The sequence below is a fragment of the Tamandua tetradactyla genome, chromosome 15 (genome assembly GCF_023851605.1).
Source record: "Tamandua tetradactyla isolate mTamTet1 chromosome 15, mTamTet1.pri, whole genome shotgun sequence".
Taxonomy (NCBI): domain Eukaryota; kingdom Metazoa; phylum Chordata; class Mammalia; order Pilosa; family Myrmecophagidae; genus Tamandua; species Tamandua tetradactyla.
Genome location: NC_135341.1, coordinates 7,065,532 through 7,080,330, shown reverse-complemented (window position 1 = coordinate 7,080,330; position 14,799 = coordinate 7,065,532). Strand labels below are relative to the sequence as shown.

At 37.2% G+C, this 14,799-nt stretch overlaps 1 protein-coding gene across 2 annotated transcripts in view; it reads left to right on the top strand.

Moving 5' to 3' along the window:
- Positions 1 to 580: 580 nt before the first annotated feature.
- Positions 581 to 14,799, top strand: part of CNTN6 (contactin 6) — a 386,131-nt gene continuing 371,912 nt past the window's right edge. For both annotated transcript variants that reach the window (XM_077128663.1, XM_077128662.1), the window contains exon 1: positions 581 to 1,246. The gene's annotated coding sequence lies outside the window, so the exon portion shown is untranslated. The remainder of the gene's footprint in view (positions 1,247 to 14,799) is intronic.

The window sequence follows — 14,799 nt, the reverse complement described above, 5'->3', positions numbered from 1 at the left end:
ACAAAGTTATAAAAATGAAGTAATAAAAATTGCTTGCTTTTCAGATAAAAGCAAACTGAGGTCTGGAGATATCTTTGACTTATCTGCATTTGGTTTATGGATTTTTTTCCCCAATATCCATTTATTTTAAGATGTTAATTTAGAGTGTGACTTATTTTCATTGCAACATGAAAATAAATCAAAGCAATTATTCTGGTGTCACATTGTAGTCATGTTTGCATGTATTTGTATTTCTGTGTGCATCCATGTGCTTTCCTTACTTTTTATTCTCCAAGTTAATCTCTTCAAAATCAATGAATGACAAGACCCAAATATATAAGGAAGTTTAGTGGGACTGCTGGGTATGAAAGACAAAAAGCATTCTTTTCCTTCCGGAGCTGTTTTGCAAACACATACACACTTGTACTCTGCCTTTGGAGATTATAAATGTGTTACTTGGGAGAGCAGCGATCCTCTCTTGGCCTTGTTTGACTCTACTTTCTTTGCGTAATTCCCTACCCCTTAGAAGTCACATGCTCATATTTTAAAAGTATGATGTAGAAAGGATTTAGTGGCAGAACATAAGCTCCTCTGAATTCATTTCCCTTTTCTCTTCACCCTAACTAGTAGCAGGAGTTACTGGAATGCTTCAGAAAGCTTGTGTTTGAACACAGTCTAAATCGGTGCAGACCCTTGACCGGCTTAATCTTTGCTTGCAAATGACAATGCAGTGAAACCAGAGGATGACAAAATGCTTCCTTTCCTGTTGAAAACATAATAAGTAGTTTGCCTGACCCAGTTTTCAACAGGAGAGATTTTCTGATGACCCTGCAGGAGTGACTATCTCTAGTCAAAGAAAGGGGAGGGGGAATTTAATCTTTCATGCCACCGGAATGGCAGCTGCTCTCAGCTCTCTGATTCTGTGAAGGATGATGAAGATAGAACTGACTTTTCAATGTAGGGAGAATTTTCCTTTTGAATATTCTAAAAGGGATCTTTGCACATGTGCCTCAAGAACTAATTGTCTAGGTTCCGTCAGGAATGCAGCAGGAAAAGAGCGTATTTCATGCTTAAGACCAGAGAAGAGCCACGCAATACTCAGTGGATAAAAGGCTTGCAGTCCCAGCTGGGAAAAAGAGTCCCATTATCTCCCAGCTGCATAGGCATTCCATACGGCTTGGTTCTGCCTGGATGCACAGCATGCCTGGCTGAGAGCTTGAAGCAGAGTTCTGCAGAAAAATTGTAAAGATCCCAAGACATTTTCCTGGTAAGATCTGTAAGTACAAAATTGTGCTGTCTGCTGCAATGAGAATATTGCTGGGCAAGCTGCAGCTTTTCTTCCTTTCAGTGTCTTTGTATTAGAATAACAGGTAAAAGCTGGGGTTGGGGGAGAAGTCACTGCTTTATATATGCTGTGTTTTTGTGATGCTGATGCTTAAAATGCATTTATTCCGTGTGAGGAAAAAATGTATTGAATCTGTATTCAGGGGAGGCTAGGATCAAAACAGGGAAAAAGAGACTACAGGTATATTTTCCAGTGTTTTACTAGCTCTTTGCTGCAGTAAAACTAATGGGCATGATGGGATGACAGTGCTAATTCTGGTACTTTCAGATAGCATAATACCTTTTCTGTATCAGCATATGGGAAAATGTGATTGCTAATTTTTTTCATCAAAGTGTTGGGGGTGGGGTGAGCTTTGCAGTGTCCAGTGGATAATTTAAAGGATCATTTATAAAAAGTTTGCTGGAGACAGGTTTGTTAAGGAGAGAAAAACAAGATTGGAGATTGTATGTGCTCACCAAATTTTGTTTGGCATTTTGCTACTTACCCAGCTTCAAGATAACAGCTTCTGGAGTTTGTTTTGCCATTTACAATAGTCAAGCATGTTAATATTAAGGAACTGATAATACTTTATGAAAGTTTCAGAAGTTGATGACTTGGGAATAAAACTTTGAGGAACTCTGAGATTAACCACATACAACCCATTATGTTAATGGACACTGTCAACATTGTGGTTTGAATAGAAATTGGAATTCATAGTTCTTGTTTCTCCAAATGAAAAGTACTTACGTTTAAATAATCAGCATCCTGATTTTGTCTTCCAAGAAACAGTCACAGAATGATTAAAGAGAAGTTATTCTGAGGGAAGGAAAAAATGCAGGGAGAAGAGTAAAATTACACAGAAGTGATTTGGAAAATGAGGTATTCATAATTTTATCTACAATAGCTATGTTTTATAAAGATCTTTGTAAAAGAAGGAGCCATATGCTAAATACTGAATGGCTTGTTTTGAGCAATTTTCATTTATCTAATAGGTCTGTTTGTTATTTTGTTTTAATTTTGTTGTCGTAGGTTTTACAATATATGTTGTGTTTTATAAGGAAAGAAGATATTTAAGCACCCTCTTCTATGTCCCTCTCCTCTCACACATTCGTAAACATACACAAATGCACAAAACAAACATAACCATACAAAAGTACTGGCATGATATACATACCAAACAGATGTACAGCATCATTTCATCTTTGGTATTTGTGTTGTTGTTGTTTTTTCCTTTGTAGCAATAACCATGGCTTTGTTGTCCAAAGATTTCAGATGTATAAATCTGCAAATTTTGTATAAGGCTTTATATGAGGTTATATAAATGCTTAACTTATATCTTAGCAAGAAAGCCCATCATTTATAGACTATTTCGCTGCTTTACTTTCTTTTAACATTTCTACTGAGGGGCTGAAATATTTTCTTAAAAATTTTCCATGTAACTTTCCTTAATGGAAACTAAATTCACTTTGTCATTTAGAAAATTATTACGTATTTGGTTTTAAGCCTAAACAAAAAGTTATCTTGGGAAAAGAATGAGAGATATATTAAGTTGGTTACATACTTTGGTTTTTGAAAAATAGAAATATGCAGTAACATAAAAGTAAATTCATACTTTTCCAGTTTTTTAGTGGGAAGAGGTAGAAAAAGATAAAATACTTGTTTATTTATTTACTTGTATAATTATATTAAAAGTATTATAGCTTGAATGCAGGATCATGAGATATACTCTTTAAAAATAACTCAATGTAAACATAAAGTTCGAAAAAGAAGTCCAGTCATCCTTAAATAACAGTCATGAGATTTGAAGACCATTACTAGAGACATCCTCATACCTAAATTCAGATAATAAAAATATATACTTTTGTAGGTTCTTATTATCATACATTGCTTTGCATTCTGCATATAAGAATTATACAAATGACATGATAGATGATTGTAGAGGGAGAGTTGATGATTGATAGATAGTACTTTTATAAGAATGGGATTACCACAGACCCTTAAAAGAAAGAAGTATAAAATTTAATTTTAGAATTTAAATCTGAATTAAACAACAACAAAAATGAAGCTGATGTGAAACGGAGGAACTTGCTAAGATTTAGGTATATACTTCTTTCCAAAGGGGCTATTAGTAACAAAATTAAGAAAAACAATTATGAAAATGTTAATAGTTTGAAGTTATGTTTTAGAGTGTGTGTTTCAATATTAAACAATCCCTTATTGTCCTTGTCAAGATATGGTCATTTCCCTTACCGACACCACCTCGATTTAAATGATATAATCAATTTTACATTATTGAGACATAGCATTTACATCCTGACAATTCACAGTTTTAGTTAAGTATTATTTCAATATTTAAAAGGATTCATTCTTTACCAACAGCCTTTTACATTAGATTACATTACAAAACAGTTCACCCATTCCTATATTATTTATTTTGAATTATTTCTTGGGTTATTGCATTTTCCTGTTAAATAGTACTCCGCCACTAAAGAAACAGTCATAGGTGTTATATTTTCTGTGCACTTCTATACTTGACTATTTCTTTCTCTTGCTTTATACATGGAAAACAAATTATATTTTTTGATCAAACTTATTTTTCCCTTCAGAAATTTGTAAATATTTGCAAACAATGCTGGGGATCCCTCCAATAGTTAATGTTGCTATGCAGGATTATTAAATCTGTCTGAGATTTCTATCTTTGAATCTCATTTGCTTTTATTTAGATGGATGTCTGCACTATTCATCAACTTTTTCTTGCCTGTGATTTGCCCCATTGATTTAAGATTTCTTTATTCCGGAGGTTTTTTCCCTTGTATTATGCCTTTGGTATTTGAGGGGTGGGGTGGGGATGGATTTGTTGTTCTAGTACGTTTTTCTTCAGCATCACCAATTATGAGCATGTTGGATCTCATTTGTTTTGTCCATCTTCAACAGCTATCATAGTAGCAACATTTGTTTTTAATTATACACTTTTAAGGTTCATTTTGTTAGACTTCCTGATGCTGGTCTACTACACCCCTAACAGTGTTTTCCAGTCAGTTGTTTATATTATTGCTTCTAACATAGCTTTTATCTTTGTAATGTTTTTATTTTTCTTTATATGTATATTTTTATCTTTTTCCATTTTCTCCGGATATTTTCTTTTAGGTATTAATTTCATTTCTTCTTCTCCTCCTCCTTCTTTTTCTGATACCCCGTACCTACTAAAGAGTCCAACACCCTTTTCTTTTATTAATATGTATGAGAGATTATATTTTAGACATTAAAACTATGTAAGAATAATCATCTAAACTCTTTCCCGAAACTAATTTTTCTTGAATGAATTCTAAGGCTAATTCTTCATGAGATTTATTATTTTTCATTCACTTTTCTTTCTTTCCCTTTTATCTTCTTTTTCTTTCAAAATATATGTGCATGTTTCCTGATAAATCCTTTATGTTATTACTCATGTTTTTTAAATGAAACCAACTATTTGTGAGAAGATCCTTGAAAATAAATGCTTGAGGTAGGGAGAATAAGTTGGGGCATCTTCAGCTTCAATTCAAATTTTTGTCCAGAATATAAAACTGACAAATTGGTTAACTTGTTTATTTGCGAGACACTCATTCTTAATGTTTGGTACTTGAGTGACTGGAACAACTTACCATAAAACCAAAAAAAGATACCTCTCTGCTTTGTGACCGTGTAGACATGACTTTACCTTTTTCAATAACTCTTCCAACAATCTCTTCCCCTAGCTAGTTTTAGGATCATATTTAATATGCTAAAGGTAGAAGAAAGTTCTGTTCAGTTTTCCTTCATGCCCCTAAAGGTACAGGATTTTAGTATTTTGCAGCAATGTAAATGTGCTGCAGAGTTTGTATTTTGGGGTTGTGTCCACTCACTTTTTTCATTAATGACAGAGGAACTTTTTTGCTTTTGGTTTTGCTTTTCCTTCCCTTGACTTTGTTTGCTTGTTTGTTTCTCTTTGTTGTTTCATGGAAAATGAGAGCAGCAAAATCTCTTATTTTTTCCCCATGTTGTATAAGTACAAAAAAGAGAATTATGTTGTATCATAATAAACTTTTTAAAAAGGCAATAAACTTTTTGGTAAAAATAAATTGCATTATCTGAATATGCATAAAGTGGTAGTAAGAGGAAAATTCTAGAGGCAGACTGCTTGAGCTGAAGTTTCATCTATTTGCTTTGTACCTGCCTTTCTCTACCTCTAGCCCTGAATAACTGTGTGATCTTAAGCAAGTTATTTACTCTTTCTCTACCCCAGTTTCCCTATCTATTGGGGATTGAATCATGCCCCTCACAAAAGGCATATTCAGGTCCCAATCCCAGGTCCTGTGTGTGGGAGCCCATTTGTACATAGGATCACTGAAGACGTTATTAGCTAGGAGTGCCCCACCTGAATGAGGGTATGCCTTAATCCAATGTGGCTGAAGTCCTTACAAGTAAAAAGAAGTTGGATGTGGAAAGAGAAGCCATGGGAAGCAGCCAGAAGCTGGAAACTAGCAGAACCTGGAAGAGAAAAGAGAAGATGCCCCTTGCCATGTGACAGAAAAGCCAAAGAACCCCAAGGATTGCCAACCAGCCAGAACATAACCAAGTCTTCCAGCTTCTGAAACTGAGAGCCAATACATTGTTCTCGTTTAGCCAATCCACTGTATGGTATTTATTTTAGCAGTGGGGAAACTAAAACTATCCATAATGTTTTATAGAGATGATATAGTACTGACTTCATGGTATCATCAAGAGGATTAAATGAATTAACGTGTGAGAATATCTTGGAAGAAAGCCTGGCAATTAATAAGCACTACATGTATTAATCATCTACTGTATTATTATTATTATAGTATTTTTTCTATGAAGCTTGGGATCACTTGGTAAAAAATTTATAAAATGATTTTAAAAGGATATTATAATCATTATATAATCCATTTTATTGAGATTTATTTAGAGAAATAAATTTGAAGGTAGCTATCATAATTGGATATGGAAATGAAACTTAGAGAAACTTGTGATGAGACTTAGAGACGCTAGTCTTTGAATCCACATAACTTAAAAATTGAAATGGTTATGTCCGGTTATACCAAGCAATTACACTTGATCAAGATAAAGGGTTTATATAATGCTCAGATTGTAAAGAAAAATGATATGTAACTCCTTTCAGACCAGACACCTAAAATCTCTGAATGCTTGTGCATTTCTTTCCTGGCATTATTTTTCTTTCTGTGTTTTAAATTAAATTTTAATTTCCAGTAAAGGAATGTACACACCTGGAAACAACAACAATAAAATTTGAAACTATAGGAAAAATACTAAATGAACAAATAGATATGCCAGTCTCACTTCCCAGAGATATTTTCAACAATTTGTTTTACTGTGTTTTTTCCTAGTGTCTATCATTATAAATTTAAACAATATCTTGGACACAGAATTGCAGAATCTGTAAATTTCAGACCATACTTAATGGCTCTGTCATGATGGACAGTTTCACATATTTTCACCATTTTCCACACCTCACACCACAATTTTGATTTTTATACGTGTTCGAATTCTTATGAATGTAATGTGTACCTGTATGTATATTTTTTGGAAGTTGGGGAATTTTTAATATTTAGGGAAGCACTAAATTTAATGACCAATTCCTTTGACTCAGAATCATCAAATGCTAACATTCTGTTGTGTGTTTAGCATGTTTTTATTTGTAAAATAATTAAGCAATACTAATATAATGGTGGTCTAAATTGTAATGCTTCCTAATCCATTCCTCTTTCTCCATTATTATGAATTGTGTATGTATATTTTATTTCATTTTATATATGTGTATATAAAATATTGTTTTTAAAACTTATGTAAATGGTATAATACTGATAAATTTATTTACCCTGCTTATCTCATTCTATATTAGACCATTTAGGCCCATTTTTATGAGTACATACAGTTCTAGGTTATGGCATGCTATCCTATGAATACTATAGTTTTATTCTCCAGTTCCCTACTGATACTGATATTTAAAATTTTCACTAGTGAAGTATTAGATGAACATCTTATATTTGGAAACTTTTTATACCTATGTTAAGTATTTCCACAATGAATTTTAAGACTGTGCAATTATGAGGCAATTTCATGTTTGTTATTTTCTTGATTGATTATTGTCATTTCTTTATCCACATGAAAGATTACCTCCTGAGAATTCAGGCTGTCAGATAGTAGTATTGCTGTTTTGTGAAATACTGTTTTATTGCCTCACCTTTAAAAAACTTTTTGGGGGATCGGGGTGAAGTAGGAAGGGTATATGAGTCATGCATTGAACCTGGGTCTCCTACATGACTGGCAAACATCCTACCACCAGCCCACCAGTGCACCCTTAAAAATGTTTTTGTCCATTATCTTCTAGTATATTTCCGGAAACGGCCTATAGGTAATTTTTAATTTTAAAAAAACAACCCATTCTCAAATATCTTTTCATAAATGTGCTTAATCTATTATTATTATAATTGCTGATATAGTATTACTTATTTCTTTTATCTCTTATTTGCTGCTCAAATGTGGTTTTTTTTGGGGGGGGTACATGGTCTGGGAATCGAACCTGGGTCTCCCACATGAAAAGCCAGCATTCTAACCACTGAACAACCCATCAAATGTGGTTTTTTAAAACTTATTTTTGCTGTCTTCTTTTGGAATAAGCATCCTTTATTCATTCTTCTCTACCGTTCTCATATTTTTTATTAATTAATTTGTGATTAATGTTCATTTAGATTTTTGACATGTTTTCTGACATCTTTACTGGCTTTTTCTTTTATCATCTATGCATCTCCTGGGTTCATTTTCTTGTGTACTGAAGTTCATTTCAAGGTTGTTCTAGAAATAGTACTGAACTCTCTTAAATTTGATATGTCCAAAAAGTACTCATTTTACTCACATTCTAAAATGATGTTACAGTTGGTTTGAAAACTCAATGTTGACCAACATTTAACTCTTAGCACTTTTTTCATATTGTTTTCCTTCTGGAATGTAGTTTTGCTCATGAAAAGACTATTCAGTCTATTTATCACACCTCTAAAGATAAATCTGCCTTTACACTGTCATAGAGAATTTCTCTTTGTCATTTATGTCAGAAGTTTCACTAAAATTGGTGTGGTTGTTTTTTAAAAAAATAATTTAAAAATTTATTCTGTTTAGGCCTTTACAAGTTCCTTAAATCTGTCTTTCTTTAATTATGAGAACTTCTCAATTATTGTATATTCAAATCTTTCCTCTCTTCCATTATTTTCTCCTTCAGTATTGCTCATTTGGTATTTTTGGCCTTCTTATTCTATTTTTAAAATCTATTTCTCTTCTTTGTCTTATAATTTCACATTTTGTGAGATGTTCTGAGTGATTTCCTCCACTCTGCATTCCATTTACTTATCCTCTCTTCATCTGTTTTTATTACTTAGCTCATCCTTTGAGTTTTTATTTTTCTCTTCAAAAATATTTTTAGTTCCTATAATATTACGTATTATTAGGTTATATCAGATTAAAATTCTCTCAAATTCTGTTTGTTTCTAACAGCTTCTTTTCCCATCTTTATTTCTTCAAGAAAATTAAATAATTTCATTTTAATGTTAAATTTCAAAATGTTCTTTAATTTTTTAGGAACAGATTCCTCCAATACTTGTATCTGCTGATCTCCCTCATAGTAATTCACTCTATCTAGTGTTTTTAGTTCCCTACTTTGACAGACTCCCCTTAAGCAGATGTTGTTTTTCATCCGGGACCAGCATGGTCTGAGATGTGGTTGCTTCTCTATAGCATTGTTTCACTTTCGCTTTGACAGTGACTCTATAATTCTCTTCAATCCTAGATGAGTTTCCATGTTAATATTTTGGCTTTTAATTTCCTAACCATAGAGATGGAATAAATATGGTGCAAACTTGGTGTTCTGGTTGCTTCTGGGAGCCCTTTTTCCATCAGAGTTTTTCTTTAAAGTTCCCTACTTCATGCACAGTCCTGCTTGCCGTGGGCATTCCAGCTTTGCCTCCTACTCTCCAATCTAACATAGAGTTTCCTTTTCGTTTTGAATCCCTAAGCATTCCTCTTTTTGTTTTCCTCACTAGGCTATGTACATACTTTTAAATTATTTGCTTTATTTATGCAATATTTGTGTCTGCAGTGGAGTGGTGTTCTGCACCATGCTGTAAAGCATCAAATTCTATTTGACTAGAATTTTTCTCGTCTCGTTTCTATCATCTAGGAAATTGTCAGACTTTCTGGCTTGCTGCTGTTTTATTTTTTCTGGTCCTCTGAATCTTTCATGGTTTCACATATTTCTTTTGGCATATTGCCGATCAATCCCATGACACTTTCAGGTTAGGTTGTTTGTTCATTCCTAAATCTTGAAGTGGAACGTTAGTCAGAGGTCTAAGAATAGACTTTCACATAAAGTACAGGTGACTATATTTTTCTAATTTTTCAGTAATTAACTTTACCCTAACATTGGCTACTCTTTTTGGAAACATTATTAAGCCTATAATAAAAATGATTAAAGTCAATCATATCTGTTGTCGTGGTTAGGGACAGGTGTCAACTTTGCCAAGCTGTGGTACCTGTTCATCTGATTGAGCAAGCGCTGGCCTGTCTGTTGCAATGAGGACATTTCACAGGATTAGGTCATGATCACATCAGCTACATCCACAGCTGATTCCATTTGTAATCAGCCAAAGGGGAGTGTGTTCTGCAATTAGTGATGCTAAATGCAATCATGGGAAGCCTTTTAAGGAGGACTCAGAGGAGACAGTTCCATTCCTGCTTTGGCTGGTAAGCCTCTGTTGTGGAGTTCATCCAGGCCATCCATCGGAGTCATCAGCTTCGCAGTCTGCCCTGTGGATTTTGGACTCTGTGTTCCTACGGTCACGTGAGACATTTTCATAAATTTTATATTTGAAAGTGTTCCCTGTTGATTCTGTTTTTCTAGAGAACCCTAACTAATACATCTTGGTACCAGGAGTGGTTCTTAAGGAACAGAATCTTAAAAATGGGTTTTTATGAATGGTTTTCTACTCTGACTGGACTCAGAGACACTAAGGACTCTGATTCCCGTAATCACTCCCGTAATGACACTCCCAATCCATGGACTGAGTTGGCAAAGGAGATAGTCAAAATATTATCATTCGATTCTCTTAATGCTTCGCTTGTACGAAGCCAGACTCTGGGGGGATAATGTTTTTGACACTTTTACAGAGTTTTGTAGAAATAAGAGTTATAGAGATGTTGGTTGGTTGTTGTTAGATACACTGTTTACATTAAAGGGTGAAAGGGATGGGCTTAAGGCTTCAAACGAGAAGTTTGAGTGCCGTCTGAAAGATCTAGAGGTTTCTATGAGTATCCTGAAGGAAAAGCTTATTTCCTGTAGCCGTAGACTTGAGATCTCTGAAAATCAGACTCAGAATCTTATTGTTAGAGTAGCGACTTTACAGCGTAAACTGAAATCTCAGTCTTGTATGGTGTCTGCCGTTAAAGTGAGGGCATTGATTGGAAAGGAGTGGGACCCTGAAAAATGGGATGGTGACATATGGATTGATAATGATGTTGGGGGTGAGGTTGAAACCCTAGACCATGCTGAGCCTTCTTTAGATAACCCTGTAATAGTCTGCCCTAAGGACATAGCCACCCCACCTCCAGCCTGCCTTGAGGAATTGGCCACCCAACCTCCTCCTGAAGGGATTAGCCCTAGAGTTATTAATCCTGTTTCACCAGATGAAACTGCAAATGAAAGCCCTGAAGCAAATGGCTTGGAAGATATTTCTAATTCTTTTCATGACCCACCCCCACCACCCCTCATTTCTTCTAGACCTATAACTAGACTAAAGTCCCAACAGGCCCCTAAAGGTGAGGTACAAAGTATCACACATGAGGAGGTACATTATACTCCAAAAGAACTGTGTGAGTTTTCCAATTTATATAGACAGAAATCAGGGGAATATGTGTGGCAATGGATTTTAAGAGTGTGGGATAATGGTGGGAGGAATATAAGTCTGGATCAGGCTGAATTTATTGATATGGGCCCACTAAGCAGAGATTCTGCATTCAATGTTATAGCTCGAGCAGTTAGAAAAGGTGTTAACAGCTTGTTTGGGTGGTTGGTTGAAACATGGATCAAAAGGTGGCCAACATTACCTGAGGTTGAAATGCCAGAACTGCCCTGGTATAATGTAGATGAGGGGATCCAGAGGCTTAGAGAGATTGGGATGTTAGAGTGGATTTATCAAGCAAAGCCTGCTCTTACACCCCGGGAATGTCCAGAGGATGCACCTTTTACCAGAACAGTGAGAAATAAGTTTGTGAGACTAGCACCATCATCCCTCAAGAGCTCTGTGGTTGCACTTCTCTGTAGGTCAGATATTACTGTAGGAACTGCTGTCACTGAGCTGGAATCCTTAAACACAATAGGGATGACAGGATCCCGAGTTGGCAGAAGCCAGGTGGCAGCACTTAATCACCAAAGACAGGGTAGATGTGGCTATTATAATAGACAACAAACTCAAAGGAGGCATCAAAATTATATGACACGCAGAGATTTGTGGCATTGGCTAGTAAATCATGGGGTACCTAGAAATACAATAGAAGGGCAGTCTACTAAATTCTTGTTGGAGCTGTATAAACAAAAGAGTTCTAGGTCAAGGGAACAGAAGTCTAATCTGAATTACAAAAACACAGAGTCACGGCCCCTTAATCAATTTCCAGACTTGAAACAGTTTACAGACCCTGAGTCCCTTGAATGAAGGGGAGCCCAGGTCCCTATTGGGGAGAAACCTGTTACACTGCCACAAATTTATACTGATAACCTTCCTCTAAGTCTTCCCGAAGGAGACCGATGGCCTTTTACCAGGGTAACTGTGCATTGGGGAAAAGGAAATGATCAGATATTTCAGGGATTATTAGACACTGGTTCAGAAGTGACATTAATTCCAGCGGACCCAAAACGTCACTCTGGACCACCAGTCAGAGTGGGGGCTTATGGAGGCCAGGTGATCAATGGAGTTTTAGCTCAGGTCTGTCTCACAGTGGGTCCAGTGGGCCCCCGGACCCATCCTGTAGTTATTTCCCCAGTTCCGGAATGTATAATTGGCATAGACATACTGAGCAACTGGCAGAATCCCCACGTTGGTTCTCTAACTTGTGCAGTGAGGGCTATTATGGTGGAAAAGGCCAAGTGGAAGCCACTAGAATTGCCCCTACCAAGCAAAATAGTAAATCAAAAGCAATACCATATTTCTGGAGGGATTGCAGAGATTACTGCCACTCTTAAGGATTTGAAAGATGCAGGGGTGGTGATTCCCACCACATCCCCGTTCAACTCTCCTATTTGGCCTGTGTGGAAAACAGATGGGTCTTGGAGAATGATAGTGGATTATCGTAAACTCAACCAGGTGGTAACTCCAATTGCAGCTGCTGTTCCAGATGTAGTATCATTGCTTGAGCAAATCAGTACATCCCCTGGTACCTGGTATGCAGCTATTGATCTGGCAAACGCTTTTTTCTCAATAGCTATTAGTAAAGACCACCAGAAACAGTTTGCTTTCAGCTGGCAAGGTCAGCAATATACTCTCACTGTCCTACCTCAGGGGTATATCAACTATCTAGCCCTATGTCATAATCTTGTTCGCAGAGACCTTGATTGTTTCTCCCTCCCACAAGACATCACACTTGTCCATTATATTGATGATATCATGTTCATTGGACCTAGTGAGCAAGAAGTAGCAACTACTCTAGATTTACTGGTAAGGCATTTGCGTGTCAGAGGATGGGAGATAAATCCAACAAAAATACGGGGCCTTCCACCTCAGTAAAATATCTAGGTGTCCAGTGGTGTGGGGCATGTTGAGATATCCCTTCTAAGGTGAAGGATAAGTTGCTACATCTGGCCCCTCCCACAACCAATAAAGAGGCACAACGCCTAGTTGGTCTTTTTGGATTTTGGTGACAACATATTCCTCATTTGGGTGTGCTACTCCGGCCCATTTATTGAGTGACCAGAAAAGCTGCTAATTTTGAGTGGGGACCTGAACAAGAGGAGGCTCTGCGACAGGTCCAGGCTGCTGTGCAAGCTGCTCTGCCACTTGGGTCGTTTGATCCAGCAGATCCAATGGTGCTGGAAGTGTCAGTGGCAAATAGAGATGCTGTCTGGAGCCTTTGGCAGGCCCCTATAGGAGAATCACAGCGCAAACCCTTAGGATTTTGGAGCAAAGCCTTACCAAATGCTGCAGATAACTACTCTCCTTTTGAGAAACAGCTTTTGGCCTGCTACTGGGCCTTAGTAGAGACTGAACGCTTAACCATGGGCCACCAAGTTACCATGAGACCTGAGTTGCTTATCATGAGTTGGGTGTTGTCTGACCCACCAAGCCATAAAGTTAGGCGTGCACAGAAGCACTCTATTGTAAAGTGGAAATGATATATACAAGTTAGGGCCAGAGCAGGTCCTGAAGGCACAAGTAAGTTACATGAAGAAGTGGCACAAATGCCCATGGTTTCCACTTCTGCTGCCACATTACCTTCTCTTTCCCAGACCAGAGCTATGGCTTCTTGGGGAGTTCCTTACAGTGAATTGACTGAGGAAGAGAAAACTCGGGCCTGGTTTACAGATGGTTCAGCACGATATGCAGGTACCACCCAAAAGTGGACAGCTGCAGCATTACAACCCCTTTCTGGGGTGTCCTTGATGGACAGTGGTGAGGGGAAATCCTCCCAGTGGGCAGAACTTCGAGCAGTGCACCTGGTTGTTCATTTTGCTTGGAAGGAAAACTGGCCAGAGGTGCATTTGTCTACTGACTCATGGGCTATTGCTAATGGTTTGGCTGGATGGTCAGGGACTTGGAAAGACCATAATTGGAAAATTGGTGACAGAGTGGTCTGGGGAAGAAGTATGTGGATAGACCTTTCTGAGTGGGCTAAAAACATGAAGATATTTGTGTCTCATGTGAATGCACACCAGAGGGTGACTTCAGCAGAGGAAGATTTTAATAATCAAGAGGATAAGATGACCCATTCTTTGGATACCAGTCAGCCTTTTTCCCCAGCAACTCCTGTCATTGCCCAATGGGCTCATGAACAATGTGGTCATGGTGGTAGGGATGGAGGTTATGCATGGGCTCAGCAACATGGACTTCCACTCACCAAGGCTGACCTGGCTACAGCCACTGCTGAGTGCCCAATCTGCCAGCAGCAGAGACCCACACTCAGCCCCCGATATGGCACCATTCCCCGAGGTGACCAGCCAGCTACATGGTGGCAGGTTGATTACATTGGACCACTCCCTTCATGGAAGGGGCAGCGATTTGTTCTAACTGGAATAAACACATACTCTGGATATGGGTTTGCTTTCTCTGCACGCAATGCTTCTGCCAAAACTACCATCCATGGGCTTACAGAATGCCTTATCCATCGTTGTGGTATTCCACATAGCATTGCTTCGGATCAAGGAACACACTTCACAGCAAATGAAGTGTGGGAATGGGCAC